Below are 18,759 nucleotides of genomic sequence, written 5' to 3' on the forward strand. Positions count from 1 at the left end.
TATCTATATCTATATCTATATCTATATCTATATCTATATCTATATCTATATCATATCTATTACTATATACCCATATCTATATCTATGTGATTTCACAATTCCAACTGTTTTTTTTCTTCTTCAAGAAATTGATGAGCTGATCCTAAAATTTACATGGAAATGTAAAGGACCCAGAATAGCCAAAACAATCTGGAAAAGACCCATAAAACACCATCAGACAAAGTTAGGGGACTCACATTTCCTGATTTTAAAATTTAACTACAAAGCTACAGTAATTAAGACAGTGTGATCGTGGCATTAATGACACACAGATCAATGGAATAGAAGAAAGTTCAGAAATTGCCAAGATAATAAAATGGGAGAAAGAATAGTTTTTTTTCAACAAAGCGTGTTGAAACTGAATATCCACATGCAAAAGGATGAAGTTAGACTACTACTCCACGAATACTGACTCAAAATAGATAAAGAACTAAATTTATAAGACTCTTGGAAGAAAACATAGATATAAATCTTCATAATCTTGTATTAGGCAATCGTGTCTGAGACATGACAACAAAAATATAAGCAATCAGAGGAAAGTAATGAATTGGACTTCTTCAAAATTAAAAACCTTTGTGCTTCAATGGATACTAAGGAGAAAGTGAAAAAGACAAGCCACAGAATGAGAGAATATCTGCAAATCATATATCTGATAAAGGACTAGTATCCAGCGTATATAAAAAATTGTTACAATAAAATGACAAACAACCCATTTATGAACGGGCAAAGTATTTGAATAGACATTTTACCAAAGTAGATATACAAATGGCTAATAAGCACATGAAAATATGCTCAATATCATTAGTCAATAGGGAAATGAAAATCAAAACCACAATGACATACTATGTCATACCTACTAGAATGGCCATAATAAAAAAGACAGACAATGACAAGTGTTGGTGAGGATGTGGAGAAGTTGGAACCCTCATACATTGTTGGTGGGAATGTAAACTGGTACGACTGCTTTGGAAAACAGTGTTACAGTTCCTCAAAAAGTTAAACATTAAGTTATTGTATGACATGGCAATTCCACTCCTAGGTGTGTACCTAAGAGAAATGGAAATATATGTCCACACAAAAATTTGTACATGAATATTCACATAAGCATTATTCGAAATAGCCTAAAAGTGGAACCAATCCAAATGTCCATCAACTGATAAACAGATAAATAAAACATGATATTCCAATCGATGGAATGTTAGTCAGACATTAAAAGGAATGGAGTGCTTACACATGCTATAGCATGTATGAACCTTGAAAACATCATGCTAAGTGAAAGAAGGCAGACATAAAAGGCCACATATTGTATGATTTCATTTATATGAAACATCCAGAATAGCAGATCTATGGAGACAGAAAGTAGATTACAGGTTGCTAGCAATTTGGGAGAGGGGGGAATAGGGAAAATTGATAATGAAAACTGGGAGAAATAAGCCTGTAGTGGTCCCTGGGATCGATATGATGCTTCAAACATAATATTGGAGGAAAACATTAACTAGAACTGTACAATAAACAATACAGCTCTAAGAAAAACCTCTATTGAAATGTCTCTCTGGGGAGGCGGTTGATTTATGTTGCTGAAGCCAAGCAGCTGGGAACGCCTGGCCCGCTCAGGGTGGACAGCCACCTGCTTCTTTTGCTGGTACTTCTCCGCTTTCTCAGAGACCATGACCACCTGCTATGGGTCTAATCAGATTCTTTGTGCTTGCTCAACCATAGATTACTCCCGCTACGTGCTTAAACAAGTTCTGTTTTCCTCCTAAGAATACTCTTTAAACAGTATAATAAATTGTGATGCCTACTGATGATTGATGTGGTTTTCTCAATTAATATGAGAATGAGGAGTTGCTCCGGGCGACCGTCTTTCCAAACTGTCGTCCCCTGCTCCCTTTCTCTTGCAGCTGACTTCTTTATACCTCATTCTTCTCCCAAACGCCGGGAAGAAAATGGCATAAGCCCACTGACCCAACCAAAGGAGGGACGTGGAGATTCGGTGCACAGTGAAGCAAGGCTTTGATCAACTTCCTTGCAAGAATGGGTGTCTGATGGACAGACACACTCAGGGCAGTTACAGCAGACAATTTATCTCCTAGTGTGCAAGTCCCTCCTCTGATTCCTCATTGGCTGAGTAATACAGAGGTTACAGCCTTACCCAGACATCGCCTATGCCCATGTAAGGCAAAAGAAGTTTGATTGGTACAAATGTACATTTTCTGAGGTGAGGTGGAAACTTTCAGTCCCTCCTTTGTTCTTTGGTGCATGCTCATTGCAAAGCCCATGAAAATAAGCCCGTGAAATGGAGAGGAGAGGAAGACCAGGAAGTGAAGTGTCTAAGAGTTTGGGACTCCATTATGGGGGGTGGTTCATATATATTTCCAACAGATTGTAAACCTACTGTTAACTAGACAGCGCAGCTTTTATTTGGTATTTCTGAAAACGAATCATCTCCCTTCTCACAAAACAGTTTCTTTTGGGGGTGATTAAAATGTTCTGGAATTAGATACTGGTGATGGTTGCACAACTTTGCGAATATGCTAAAAAATACTTACTGAATTGTACACTTTAAAAGGGTGATTTTTATGGTGAATGAATTGTATCTAAATTAAAAAAAAAAAAAAAAACCCTAAGGGCCTGAAAACAAAATTACCTGACTCTTCAGGGACTGCTGTTTCTTCTAAAATATATTCTTATATTCAGTAACTCTAGTATTCCTCCCAGAGTAAATACCTGTCCCAGGTGTTTCTGAGTCAAGCTGCTCCAGAGTAAGTTGATGTTGAACATTCCACCTGGGACCCCCTTCCCTCAGCACACATACTGAACCCTCTCTTCCAAATACCAGAGACAGGATTTGCACAAATCTTTTGTGTGTTCAGAGCTCTTTCACTTGGGCAAGCATTTCAGTTTTTCAGCCCCAGAGGCTCAGCTATGCGGTGATTTTGAGGGTTTGGGAGTGTTTCTCTAAGGTGTTACTCAAACTAGCTGCCCCTTCTTAAGTTTTGTGAAGATCCTATTTTCTGCCCACCATTCTAAGAAAGTCACAGCTGGTTTTGGCTGTAGGAATCATTTGAAAGAGATGTTCTTTGCCTAAAAGATAGATGTAAAACTCAACTCCTAGGCTTATGTGTGCAGTCCTTTTTCCTAAAAGGACCATATCTTCTGCTGATCCTGATGTAGTTCCACTGTTTGTATGAGAAACCTCTTTCTTAAAAAAGCATTATTTTTGAAAAGTATTTTTGATAAATATTCACGTTAACTTAGTGGGTTTATTCTTGGAATTTTAAATGATCACTTACTTAAGGACAAAATATTACATATCGTGTGCTCTCTAGTTGTTAGTACTGTGAAGAAAAGGATAGTATATGTATTGGAGTTCCTAGTTTCCTGGGCACCCATAAATGGATGCCGCGTGCTGGAAGCAAACTAAACAGGCATCTTTTTCTTACGGCATGTTAGGTGTGTTTGTACAGGTTTGCTTAAAATCCTTTCTGTATAAATAAGTTCATTAGGTTTTCTTTTGGTGTAGGAGCAAGTTTGGTAAAAAGGCAACTGACTCCGTAAGCTACGAAATTCCACCTAAATCCTTCTTCCGTCAAAATCTGTCCTCCCATCATGCTCTTCTCCAGTCTTGCTTGGCATGAGTAAGAGGAGGTAGCAAACAGCTTTTCTAGCTGCCTATTTGGCTTTGGTTTAGTAAAATGTTTGGTATAATGTTACCAGAAATATATATGTCAAACCTTTGAGGCTAGACCAGGCAATCCCAGTGAGCTCAGGTCACGGGAGGTGGATGAACCCAGGGGTGGAGAGCTGCTGGCACCAGAAAACCACAGGCAATTGCACCCACCTCACAAAACAACTGCTTTAGTCATACTACCTAGTCTGCCACCCATCTCACCCCAGGACAAACAGCATTAGGGGGAGACATTCCTCCAATTGTAATTCATTAATCCCCAGGGATTTAGAAGAAGGTATAGAGAAGCAAGTTCCAGAATTTAGTTCCTACTTGCTTTGCTCATTCTCACAGGCATGGTGTTTTTGAACTATCCTGACTTTACCTTTGAAAATACCAGAATGTATACATAGAGAGCCCTTGGACTGCTTGAATGATAGGGGGAAGGTTAAGGGTAAAAAGGAAGGAAAAACACATCCTTTAATGTAAAACATCCTTTTGAGAGCACTTGTTATGGAATTGGGTGGGGAATGAGCAGAAGAAAGAATCCCATACTCAAGGAGTTATAGTTGGAGGTCATAGGACATGGATGATGAACAAGACCCAGTAATCCAGCTGTCCATTCTTAGGCTCTCCATGTTCATTTCCCATCCCACACCCCGACTCGCATTACTGAACCAAGAAGAATTTATGCAGTTGTCCAGTGTTGGAGCAGTAACTGGAGAAGAGTGCCTTTCTGCTATGGGTAGAGTAGGAGTTAATGACAGAGTTTCCCCTCCAGGTGATGGTGACTCTTGGGGAGGCAGAGTTGAGCTACAAAGTTGAGCTATCCCTCTCCCCGTGTGATTTTCTCTCCTGTGCCAGTCCTAGAGGAGACAGAATTTGGGGCTTCCACTGAGGCTTCATCCAGACAAATGAAAGCAAGATGAAACGGAATAAAATCCAATAGGGCTTGAAAGTCAAAGTTGGTTGCCCCTGCCAGGGAACACCCTTCTGACAGTCATTGCTCTGAATGGGGGTGGGGGATGAGTAGAACCTTCACCTTTATTCCAAGGGTGGGGGTTACTTGAAGGAAGGAAGCTCTGATACCCAGCATGTACACACTTTGGTGAATATGGTGGGTTTGTTTGCTCAGCAGCCAGTTCAATGTTTTTCTAAATATGCTTCCTTGTTCTGCAGAGGCTGGCAAGCTAAAACCTACATTTCTCAGATTCCTTAGTAGGTAATGTTCCAATATGATTTAGATTTAGATTTAGATTTAGATTTCTGTATTTAGATGGACATGTATGAGATCTCACTGAGGTGAAAAAAAGTCACATTTATAAAATGAGGATGATAATAATACCTACTTCATTGGGTTTGATGTCCTATAGCTATATGGATAAACATATACGTATATGTATAAACTATATGGCATATTATACATAGAGAATATAGCATATATATTTATATATACTACATATATAAAATTATATATATAGCCATTGTATAATTGTATACTATATTTTATATATAGAGTATAATAGAGTGTCTGGCTCATGCTAAGCAGTATATGTATGTTAGCTATGAATATATTAATATTTTAAAAGATCTCCAAGTGATTCTAAAATGTAGCCAAGGTTAGGAACCACTAATTTAAGACCTTATAACCATGGTAAGAAATTTGGGCTTAAATTTAATGTAATCAGAAAATACGGAAGGGCTTTACGCAAGGAAATCATATGATTTTATTTATATTTTTAAAAACTGCTCAGGCTTCAGTATAGAGAGAGAATTTGAGAGTGGGCAAACAGCAGAAGGAAGAAAAGACTTACATATTACAGGTGTTCAGGTAAGAGAAGATGGTAGTTTTATAATGGAAACAGAAATATAGTTGGGTTTGTGATATTTTGGAAATTGATTTGACCAGCAGTACTGATGGATTGAATGTGGGTACGAGAGGGTGATGTGGCATGCCCAAGTCGAGTCCAAAGGAAATGAATCAGAATCTCTGGGGCATCACTGACAGCATCTCGGTCTGCCAGACATACTAGCAATACCATTGGGTCTGCTGGATCATAAGGCCCAAGTGGCAGGGTAGTTGGCTCTATAAGCTTACTGGTTACAAAACTGTTTATTGCTCTAGGTCCTACTCAAAGCTAGCAGTGGTACCATTGCTTTTCCCATTGAACAGATGAAAGGGTAATCAGATGAGGTTAAATAATCTGCCCCCAATCATACAGCTGGGATAGTAGGAGAGCAGATATATGAACCCAGGGGATGCCAGAGTCTGTCCTTTTAACCACTGTGCTGTACTACTTATTATAAACAAATGTCCTGTTTAGTTTGGTGCTAGTTGAGTTGACTAATGTTATTTTCAAGGAGGTTTTTTTTTAAATTTTTTTTAACGTTTTATTTATTTTTGAGACAGGGAGAGACAGAGCATCAACAGGGGAGGGTCAGAGAGAGGGAGACACAGAGTCTGAAACAGGATCCAGGCTCTGAGCTGTCAGCACAGAGCTCGACGCGGGGCTCGAACTCATGGACCGCGAGATCATGACCTGAGCTGAAGTCGGCCGCTTAACCGACTGAGCCACCCAGGCGCCCCTCAAGGAGTTTTAACTAGTGTGCATACTCTGATGCTTGGCACTGTCGGCTGCCCCTTCTTTCCTAGAATGCTTAGACTCCCTTTGCTTTGGTGAGATGGCACTCTTCTGGTTCTCATATCTTCACTTTCCTTTTTGGTTCCCTCTCCTTCCTTCCATCTGCTCTTTACATAACAGTTTCCTCAGAGACGGTCATTGTTAGGCCTCTGCATTTCTCACTGCACACTCTCTAGGCCTCATCTCCCACCATACTATGGCTAGCACTTTTGTTCCCATACCACTGTATTTACACACACACACACACACACACACACACACACACACACACACACAGTGTCTTTACACGTGCTGTAATGAAGAGAAGATCCAAAATAAATGAAACAGGGGGGAGAAAGTACAATAGAGAAAATGAACAAAGTTAAAGGTTGGTACTTTTAAAAAGCAGTAACATTGATAAACCTCTAGGCAAGACTGATCAGGAAAAAAGTATAAAATCTCCACAGATATTAAACTACTAGCAAGATAATAAACCATAAATTTGACAATATTTTAGATGAAATGGACAAAATTCTCAAAAAACAACTTATAAAAATTAACACAGGAAGAAAGAAAGCCCTACTGGTTCTTGATCTACTAATGAAATTGAATTCATGATTCATTTCCCCCACACAAAAAAGTACAGGCCCAGATACCTTCATGGGTGAATTCTCCTAAATATTAAGGTGAATTCTCCTTAAATAAATTCTCTCAAAAACTAGAGGAGGTACTACTTCCCAACTGGTTTTTATGAGGCCAGCATATTTTAATACCAAAATCTAACAAAGATATCATAAAAGGGAAAATTACAACCAATCTCATGAGAATGTAGATGTAAAAATCCTAAGCAAATATTAGCAAACTGAATCCAGCAATATATAAAGAGTATAATACATCATAACTAGATGATAAATTTTCCAGGAGTTATCATCTTGATAGATGAAGAAAAACCACTGGGTAAAATTCAACATTCACTCATGGTAAAAACTCTTAGCAAGTAGGAATAGTGGGGAGATTACCTTAATCTAATTGGACTATTTACTCCTCTTCCCCAAAATTCTTAATGGCGAATTATTATTTACTTATATTTATTTATTTTTAAAGTGTACAACATTTTGATTTGATACACATATGCATTGTGAAAAGATTCCCATCATCAAGTTAATTAACACATTAATCACCTTGCACATTTACCTCTTTGTGTGTGTGTGAGAACACTTAAGTTCTACTCTTTTAGCAAACTTCAGTTACACAATACAGTATTATCAACTGTAGTTACCATGTTATACATTATAGCTTCAGACCTTATTCATCTTTATATTTATTTTATTTTTGAGAGACAGAGAGAGAGAGAGAATGGAGGAGGGGCAGAGAGAGAGGGAGACAGGATCTGAAGTAGGCTCCCCTGCTGCCACCACAGAGCCCTACCTGGGGCTTGAACCCATGAACTTCGAGATCATGACCTGAGCTGAAGCTGGATATTTAATTGACTGAGCCACTCAGGCACCTCATTCATCTTTTTTTTCCCTTTTCTTTAGAGAGAGAAAGAGAGCACAAGCAGGGGAGAGGGGCAGAGGAAGAGAGAGAACATTTTAAGCAGGCTCCACACTCAGTGGAGCCTCACGGGGCTCAATCCCATGACCCTGAACCAAAATCAAGAGTAGGATGCCTAGCTGACTCAGCTACCCAGGTGCCCCAAGACCTTATTCATCTTATAATTGGAAGTTTGTACTCTTTTTTTTTTTATCAGCCCCACCCTTTTCCCCCACCCCTTAAGACCCTGGCAACCACCATTCTACTCTATTTCTATGAATTTGCCATTAAAAAAAAAAAAAAAGATTTCGCATGTAAGTAATTATTTGTCTTTCTCAGTCTGGCTTATTTCACTTAGGGTAATGTCCTCTAGGTTTATCCATTTTATTGCAAATGGCAGGATTTCCTTCATTTTTCAGGCTGAATAATATCTTGTGTGTGTGTGTGTGTGTATGTATGTGTGTGTGTGTGTGTGTGTGTGTGTGTGTATGTGATGGTAAATTATTGAAAGCTTTCCCACCTCTGAGAATGAGAATAAACAAGGATGCCCTCTGTCATAACTTCTATTCAACATTGTAATGAAGGTCCAGCCAGTTCAATAAGGGGAAAAAGTAAGAAAAGGCATATGGCTTGGAAAGAAAGAGATAAAATTTTAATGTGATTATATAAAAAAAATAACAAAGAATTTACAAACTGTTAGAATTAATATGTGAATTTAGCAAGGTCACTGAATACAAGGTCTATATATAAATACCAACTGTATTTTCTATATACTAAACACAAATAATCAGAAAATAAAGATTCCAAATGATATTATTTATAATAGCATCAGAAAATATCAATCCTATGCAAAAAGTCTCAACAAAATACTAGCAAATTTAATTCAACACTATATTCAAACAATTATTCACCATGATCAAATGGGATTTATTCCTGGGCTGCAGGACTGGTTCACTATTCACAAATCAATAAATGTGATATATCACATTAATAAAAGAAAGGATAAGAACCATATGATCCTCTCAACAGATGTAGAAAAATCATTTGACAAAATCCAGCATCCTTTCTTGATAAAAGCCCTTAAGAAAGTAGGGATAGAAGGAACGTTCCTCAACATCATAAAGGCCATATATGAAAAACCCACAGTTAATATCCTCAATGGGGAAAAACTGAGAGCTTTCCCCCTAAGATCCAGAACATGACAGGGATGTCCACTCTCATTACTGTTGTTCAACATAGTACTGGAAGTTCTAGCCTCAGCAATCATACAACAAAAAGAAATAAAAGGCATACAAACTAGCAAAAAGTCAAATTTTCATTCTTCACAGATGACATGATAGTCTACCTGTAAAACCTGAAAGACTCCACCAAAAAAAGCTGTTAGAACTAATACGTGAATTCAGCAAAGTCACAGGATATAAGATCAATGTGCAGAAATTGGTTGCATTTCTATACATCAATAATGAAACAGCAGAAAATCAAGGAATTGATCCCATTTACAATGGCACCAAAAACTGTAAGATACCTAGGAATAAATCTAACCAAAGAGGTAAAAGATCTGTACTCTGAAAACTACAGAAAGCCTATGAAAGAGATTGAAGACAACACAAAGAAAAGGAAAAACATTCTATGCTCATGGATAACAAATATTGTTAAAATGTCTATACTACCCAAAACAATCTACACATTCAATGGTATCCCTATCAAAATAACACCAGCATTCTTCACAGAACTAGAACAAACAATCCTAAAATCTGTATGGAACCACCAAAGACCCCGAATAGCCAAAAGCAATCCTGAAAAAGAAAACCAAAGCTGGAGGCATCACAATTCCAGACTTCAAGCTGTATTACAAAGCTGTAATCATCAAGACAGTATGGTACTGGCACAAAAACAGACACATAGATCAATGGAGCAGAATAGAGAACCCAGAAAGGGACCCACAACTATATGGCCAACTAATCTTTGACAAAGGAAAGAGTATCCAATGGAAAAAAAAGACAGTCTTTTCAGCAAATGGTGCTGGGAAAAGAGCAACATGCAGAAGAATGAAACTGAACCACTTTCTTACATCACACACAAAAATAAATATAAATGGATGAATGACCTAAATGTGAGACAGGAGACCATCAAAATCCTAGAGGAGAACACAGATAGCAACCTCTTTGACCTCAGCCACAGCAACTTCTTACTAGACATGCCTCCAGAGGCAATGGAAATAATAATAAAAATGAACTATTGGGACTTCATCAAAATAAAAAGCTTCTGCACAGTGAAGGAAACAATCAACAAAACTAGAAGGCAACCGACACAATGGGAGAAGATCTTTGCAAATGACATATCAGATAAAGGGTTAGTACCAAAACCTATAGGAACTTAACCAAACTCAACACCCAAAAAACAATCCAGTTAACAAATGGGTGGAAGACAAGAATAGACACTTTTCCAAAGAAGACATCCAGATGGCTAACAGACACATGAAGACATGCTCAACATCACTCATCATCAGAGAAATACAAATCAAACCATAATGAGATACCATCTCATACCAGCCAGAATGACTAAAATTAACAACTCAGGAAACAACAGATGTGGACGAGGATACAGAGAACGGGAAACTCTTTTGCACTGTTGGTGGGAATGCAAACTGGTGCAGCCACTCTGGAAAACAGTATGGAGGTTCCTCAAAAAATTAAAAATAGAATTGCCCTACAACCCAGCAACTGCACGACTAGGTACTTATCCAAAGGATGCAAAAATGCGGATTCAAAGGGGCACATGCATACCACTGTTATAGCAGCACTATCAACAATAGCCAAATTATGGAAAGAGCCCAAATATCCATTGACTGATGAATGGGTAAAGAAGATGTGGTATATATATACAATGGAATACGACTTAACGATCAGAAAGAATGAAATCTTGCCATTTGCAACAACGTGGATGGAACTAAAGTGTATTATGCTAAGAGAAATAAGTCAGTCAGAGAAAGAGAAATATCATATGATTTCACACACATGGGGTATTTAAGAAACAAAACAGATGAACATAGGGGAGAGGAAGGAAAAATAAGAGAAAAACAGAGAGGGAAGCAAGCCCTAAGAGACTCTTAAAGACAGAGAACAAAAGATTTGACTTCGATTCAGTAGAGTCAGTGAAGAGATCCACTCTCACCCTTGTGAAACCTTTTTGGTGTACAATTTTATAAATGTTAACACATGCATAGCTATATGACAACCACCATAATCAACATACAGAACAGTCCCAGCCTTCTACTAAAATTCTTTTGTGGTATCCTTTTATTATCACCCCCCCCCATTCCTAATCCCTGGCAACCCCTCCTTAACTGTTCTCCATCACTGTATTTTTTGAGATTTCCATAGAAAAGGAATCATATTAGCTTTTTGAGACTTCTTTCATTCAGCATATCTTTGAGATTCATTTGTATACAGGGGTTTGTATGAACACAGATATTAATTTCTCTTGGGTAAATATCCAGGAATATGATTTCTGAATAATATGGTAAGTGTATGTTTAAGTTTACAAGAAAATGCTGAATTGAGGCTAAATTGTACCATTTTGCATCCCTACTAGCAATGTATGAAAGTTCCAGCTGTTCTGCATCCTTGTCGGCACTTGGTATTGCCAGTATTTTTAGTTTTGGCCCTTCTAACAGTTGTATAATTGTATCTCGTTATGATTTTAATTTAAATTTCTCTAATGGCATCTTTTGAAAATCTTTTCGTGTGTTTACCTGCTGTCTGCATATCCTTTTTGTTAAAGTGTCTTAGTCCATTTAAAAAACTGGGTTGTTTGTATTATTCCTGTTAAGTCTTGAGAGTTCTTTAAAGGACTTCATTCAAGTCCTTGGTCAGATATGTGCTTTACAAATATTTTCTCCCAATCTAAAGCTTGTCTTCTCATTCTTTTAACAGTGCCTTTTGCAGAGCAAAAATTCTCATTTTGAAAACCAAGTTGAAGACCAATTTATCAATTTTTGTTTTGTGGCTTGTGGTTTTGGTGTCATATTTAAGAACTCTTGGCCTATCCCCAGGTCTTAAAGGCTTTCTCCCATGTTCTCTTCTAAGTAGTTTCTAGTCTTACATTTTACATTCATATATGATAGTTTTGAGTCAATTTTTATATAAAGTATGAGGTTTAGATCAATGCTTATTTTGGGGCACCTGGGTGGCTGACTTCAGCTTAGGTCATGATCTCTAACCTCATGAATTCAAGCCCCATGTCAGGCTCTATGCTGACAGCTCGGAGCCTAGAGCCTACTTCCAATTCTGTGTCTCCCTCTCTCTCTGCCCCTCTCCTGCCTGCACTCTGTCTCTCTCTCAAAAATAAATAAGCATTAAAAAATATTTGATCGATGCTTATTTTTTGCCTACTGATGTTGTTTTAACACCTTTGTCAACAAGACTACCTTTTTTCCATTGAAATTGCTTTTGCACCTCTGTAAAAAATCAATGGGCCACATTTGTGTGAGATTATTTCAGGACGTTCTCTTCTGGTTCATTAATCGATGTGTCTATACCTTTGCCAGTATCACACTATCTTGATTACTGTAATTCTATAGCAAATCTTATCATTAGGGGTAATGGTTAATTTTCTGTATCAACTTGGCTAGGCTGTGGTACCCAGGCATTTAATGAAACACTAATGTTTAAAAGAAATAAGTTTGCAGACTTAAAGTTCAAAGCATAAAGTCAAAGATAGCCAATAAACTGAATGAATAGAAGCATTGACTCCTGAGAAAAGGTGAACAATTCAGCAATCGATTAAAGGAGGGCTTTATTTTATTTTTTTAATATGAAATTTATTGTCAAATTGGTTTCCATACAACACCCAGTGCTCATCCCAACAGGTGCTAAAGGAGGGCTTTAAATGAGTATGATCAAGATCCCTCAAGGAGATAAATAAAAGAATACTATCCTTAAAGCTAGAACAAAAGGCTATAAAACAAAAGAGTCAGATATTAATTAGGATTGTGTAGCTATGAAAAAGAACTAACTAGGGGTGCCTGGATGGCTCAGTAAGTTAAGCGTCCCACTCTTGATCTTGGGTCAGGTCATGATCTCACATTCGTGGGATTGAGCCCCATGTCGGGCTTTGTGCTGACAGTGTGGAGCCTCCTAGGGATTCTCTCTCTCCCTCTCTCTGACCCCTCCCCTGCTTGTGCTCTCTCTCTCAAAAATAAACAAATAGATTTTTAAAAAGAACTAATCATAAATTAAAACTAAAAATACATTTACTGAAATATACAAAAATAAGAAGCCTTAGTCAGGGATATTTCTTAATGGAGTTACTTCTGATGGCTCTTGGTGTTCTAGCTTCTGAGATAAATTCTGTGGTTCTGGCCTCAAGCGCAAAGATACTGGAGAAGCAGGCCCAGAGACCACTTTATGACTGTACCTTATGTTGGAAGTATCTTGTTAGGCTGAGCTCGGTCAAACTAGATCAAGATTGGAGCAAAGGAGTGAGATAGTCTTTGCTACAGATAAATACCAGATAAACCTCTTCTCTTTCTTTCTTTTTTTAATTATTTTTTTAATGTTTATTTTTGAGGGGGGGGAGGAGGAGGGGCAAAGAGAGGGAGGCAAAGAATCTGAAGTAGGATCCAGGCTCTGAGCTGTCAGCACAGAGCTCAATGCGGGGCTCTAACTCATAGACCTGAGCCAAAGTTGGATGCTTAACTAACTGAGCCACCCAGGCGTCCCACCCCTTTTCTTTCTTATCTACTGGTCTTTGGATTCCGTAAGCAAAGAATAGGTACTGAACTGCTGTTCTTATCCAGTATTCTCTGGAAATTATTGGACAGCCTTGATTATCCAGAGGCTTGCTACTCCAGGACCACTGATAACTTGTCCAGCTTCATATAGACGTCTTGGAAGGACAGAAAGTTGTTCAAGAATTCTCCCTTTAGAACTTCCACTATGAATTTCTCAAGATTATCTCAGAGGTGCTGTGGCCCAGATCAGGGAATCATGAGAGGTTAAATGGGCATGTAAGTCAAGATGTCATATAAACAGATGACAACTATTCTATGAGGCTATGAGAAACCCACTCATTATTCCAAGGAAGAATACAAGGTCATCTGTCATAAGAGCCCAACATACTCTTTGGGCTAATGCCAAAAGATGGACATTCATTAAAATCTAAGGTTTATGGAGATGGCCCAGAATGCTGGTCATCTGTTTAAGTTGTTTGCCATCCTGTTGAAGCTGCAGCCATCTTAAAAATGGGATGTTTTTCTTGTTCACAAAATGTGCTGCCCTCCCTCCCCCAGGGGGAGCCAGTGGCTTGCTGAATCTGCACTGCAAGTTGGTACAGGTAGGTTTCAGGCTTAGAGAACAAAGCAATCAGGGTTCTTTAGTTAAAAACAAAAAGAACCAACTCAAAGTAGCTTAAGATCTCAGGGGTGTCTTGGGGCGCCTGGGTGGCTCAGTCGGTTGAGTGTCTGGCTTCGGCTCAGGTCATGATCTCATGGTCCGTGAGTTCGAGCCCTGCGTCGGGCTCTGTGCTGACAGCTTGGAGCCTGGAGCCTGCTTCTTGTTCTGTGTCTCCCTCTCTGCTCCTCCCCTTCTCATGCTCTGCCTTTCTCGCTCTCTCTCAAAAATAAACAAACATTAAAGAAATTGTTTTTAAGATCTCAGGGGTGTCTCATGAAAACAAGGAAAGGAATGCACCTGGATCTCAAGAGGAATTGTAATGACACAGAAAACCTAGTTTGAGTCAGAAGTCAGGAGAAATACCATCTTCACCTCATATGCCGTGTTTCTTGGGGAGTATGCTTCTGTCTTTCTTGCCAGATATGCTTTCCTATACAAACCTTATCCACTTGACCAGGAAGCAGTCCATTAGAACCAGGTATATCCAGTCATACTTAAGACATCAGGATCAGTTTCTTTCACGTCAGGTGAAGAAACATCTCCTGGTATGTGATTTATTTATCCAGGCTTCTGGTAACAAGGTAGGATAGGGAGGTTGTTTTTGATTTGCACAGTATGTAAGCTGATGTGTGAGGTAAAGTAGAAGGTTTAGGTATTTTAGGTAATAATATGGTTGTCAGTTGGAGCCAGAGTCCGAGGGTCTAGGGGGAAATGTGGCCAGCATTTCAAAGTTCTTCCACATGCACAGTTGGGAGCTGTCAACTCGTCCCATGTGGCTAAGACTTGGTCCTCAAAGCCATTTCATGTAGCTCAGTTTATGTTAGCATTCACTGAGAGGTAGAACAACCGCGTACCCAGGTGCCCAGGTGCTCTTCTTTTCTTCTTCTCTTTCTCCTTCTTCTTCTCTTCTCCTTCTCTTCTCCTTCTTCTCTTCTTCTTTTTTTGCATAACACAGAGCTCCTAGGTTATCCAGAAGAAAGGAACAGAACAGGTGTCCCCTAACAGAGGATACAGTATAAAGGTCTCTAAGGTTAGACTTGAGTCTAGCCCTCAAAGCTGACTGAGTCACGAAGCACGGGCTTATGAGGCTAAGGAAGTTCTACCCCCTAACTTATTATGGTCTGCCCTTTGGACATGATGGTTGATCAAACCTCTTCAATTAATATCAATTCCTTCTTATCTGGTCCCATTTCAAACTAAACCATGGCTTCCCCTTGTCAGTTAACAACCTGATTCCCAAACTTTGTAGGGCTAGTAACAATTTACAAAAGCAAATCAGTGCACCTACTTGGACTGATACCCATCCTAAACAGAGCATATTAAGAGAATACTGGTTAAAGGAGAAGAACAAACAGCTTTTTCATTGAAAGCGGCCAGATAGCGAGAGAACTAAGTATGTGACGTGTCATGGAATAGAGGGTTTCAAGGAGGATAGGATCTCAATAGAAATACTAGAATGAGAATTCAGAAAATGCAGTTAGGAGGTCATTGGTGACCCTAGAGAGCAACCTTTCAATAAACAAATGAGTTTTGAAGCCAGAGTTCAAAGACACCAGAAATGACCAGGTGCTGAAGAAACAAAGGTCACGGGTAAAAGCTCTATTGGGAGGGTTATGGGGATATGTGTTTGGCATATATGTTTTTGAAAAACATCCTATTTTTAAGTAATCTCCACACCCAACATAGGGCTCAAACTCAAAACCCGGAGATCAAGACTCATACGTTGTACTGGCTAAGCCAGCTGGATACCCTGGCTTAGATGTTTTCAAGACAGAAAAGACTCGTGCGTGATTGGAACCTTGGAGAAAGGAGCTTATAGATAGGAAAAATATATTCATTTCTATAATTGCTGATATGTTTAGTTTAGCAGAATTAGTTTTCGAGTTTTGTTGTCCGTAAAATGGTGATCCTGTAATGAAGCTCTATTGCCCCCATGTGGTGTAGGCTGCCCAGCAACTTCATTCTAAACTAGGAATTGACAAACTTGCTGTAAATAGTAACTATTTTAGTTTTGAGGGAAAGTAACCACAGATAATACATAAACCAACAGGTGTGACCATGTTCCACTAAAACTTTAAGTAATTTGCTCAAGGTTGAGGGGATCAGAATATGGCACCCCCAGATATGCCACTTTGGCATAAAGATTAAGCTGAGAGCATCTGAGATTCAACAGATGCAAAAAAAAAAAAAAAAAAAAAAAAAAAAAAAGGCTTAGAGCTTTCATTTTCTGACTAAAAGTAACAACTTCTGGGAAATAAGACTACCATAAATTCTCCCCGAGGGCAGATCTACTCCCAGAAGGAAGAATGAGAATAAAATCTACCGCAAATCCCTTATTTAGGGAAATGTTATGGCCCTGAAGAAGATGAAAACACCACTCATACCAAGATAGAGAAGCATTATCACGAACTTTTAATTTCCTGTTTGTTCTCCTGAAAATAATTTCTTTCCAAAAAGTCATTTGTTTTCCTGTTAGTGCCTTTCTCTTCCTCTCCTTTACCTAGTAAGGTGGTATACAGATAGGAAATCCTATCTTCTTTGAGTTATCACTGACGTCTCCCACGTGTGTGCATGCGGCACATGTAAATAAAGTGTTTTTCCCCCTCCTGTTCATTTGTCTTTTGTCAGTTTAATTTGCAAGACTCCAGCAACAGAATATAAGATGGCAGAAGAAAAGTGTTTTTCTTCACCTCCAAGGTCAGGTAGCTATTAAGTGGAGGAAAAGGGATTTAAACCCAGATATCTGCTTCTAGAAACAGAGCTCCCCCTTACTAAGCTACTTTTTATATTATTATTTTTAACTGAGACTCCATCTTAACAAAACTATTTTTACCATACACTTATTTTATTTTTAAATGTTTATTTATTTTGAGAGAGAGAGAGAGAGAGACAGAAAGAGAGGGAGAGAGAGGATCACAAGCAGGCTCCACACTGTCAGCACAGAGCCCAACTTAGGGTTTGAACTCGGGAACTGTGAGATCATGACTTGAGCTGATATTGAGTCAGGTAGGGGCCCCTACCGTACACTATATTTTAAATAAGGCATATAAAAAGTTAGTCATAGGCACTTTTCTCCAGATTTAATTAATGTACTTTTTTGAGTGCTACTGAATCTTACTTTGAATCAGGTTCTTCACACACCTTGTCTACAGCTTGGGCACATGATAGAAATTCATGAAGTACCTTTTGGTTTGTTTTCTCTCTTATAGATTTTCCCCCTTTTAGCCACAGTTTGACTCCACGTCTGTTTAGGCTATTAATATTATTCAAAGCCAAAGTTTTCATATGATTTTCTTCATTTTAGAGGTAGTATAGTGCAGTGGTTTTACATATGAGCTTTGAAGACAGTCCTCAGTCTGAATTCTGGCACTTGTCACTGCATGGTAAGTACTCAGTAAACATCAGCTAGTCTATTCAATCAACTAGAATGTATGCCTTGGTTCAATTTCCCCATGTTTTCTCTCCTCATGCAGAAGCAAAAAGGACCTTAGTCATCTTAGGTCCCTTTAAATAACCACCACCACCACCACCACAATTTTAACTATCATCACCATAATAGTAGCTGACCTTTACTGAGTGATTACTATGTATTATTTATTATTTTTTCCAAAATTTTCTTTAAATTCAAGTTAGTTAATATACAGTGCAATATTAGCTTCAGGAGTAGAATTCAGTGATTCATCACTTATGTACAACACCCAGCGCTCATTATAACAAGTGTCCTCCTTAATGCCCATCACCCATCTAGTCAATCCAGCAACCCTCAGTTCGTTCTCTCTAGTTAAGAGCCTCTTATGGTTTGCCTCCCTCTCTGTTTCTGTCTTATTTTATTTTCCCTTCCCTTCTCCTTTATCGTTTTTTTTTCTTAAATTCCACATATGAGTGAAATCATATGGTATCTTACCTTTTTCTGACTTATTTCACTTAGCATAATACACTCTAGTTCCATCCACATCATTGTAAATGGCAAGATTTCATTCTTTTTGATGGCTGAGTAATATTCCATTGTGATTAAATACTTTCCATGAATTAATTTTATTATTTCAATAACCCTATTAAGCAGGTATTATCATTATCTTTATAGACAGGAAACTGAAGTCCAGGGAGATCAAATAACTTTTCCAAGGTCACGTGGATAATAAGTGGCAGAGATATTTTTTTGAACCCAGGTAAGTCTGACTTCAGAATCCATACTCTTTATTACTTTTCTCTTTTGCTTTATACTGTCTCCAACAGAAAATTTTACTGTTATGTATTTCTTCAAATTAGAAGGAATAATTTTCCAATGTCTCCAAAGCAATGGTTACTAGGCTTTAGGGTTTCACATGCTATTAAAATTTTAAAGATTCTGATAAACAGCATACATTTGCCACATTTAAGTTTTGACAAGAAAGGACCTCAAAACAAAACAAAACAAACCACCACCACTATCATTTACTATTAGCTTAAAATAAAGGATGATTTAATACCAAAAAAGTAGGATAGATATAACCTAGAACTTCCA

General features: G+C 38.3%; 1 protein-coding gene across 9 annotated transcripts in view; it reads right to left on the reverse strand.

Annotated features, from left to right (window-relative positions):
- LOC125925418 (alpha-1,6-mannosyl-glycoprotein 4-beta-N-acetylglucosaminyltransferase-like) overlaps nt 1-18,759 on the reverse strand; it is a 31,207-nt gene that overhangs the window by 11,047 nt on the left and 1,401 nt on the right. The window lies entirely within an intron of this gene.

Source organism: Panthera uncia, chromosome F1 (assembly GCF_023721935.1).
Source record: "Panthera uncia isolate 11264 chromosome F1, Puncia_PCG_1.0, whole genome shotgun sequence".
In the NCBI taxonomy this organism is placed as follows: Eukaryota; Metazoa; Chordata; class Mammalia; order Carnivora; family Felidae; genus Panthera; species Panthera uncia.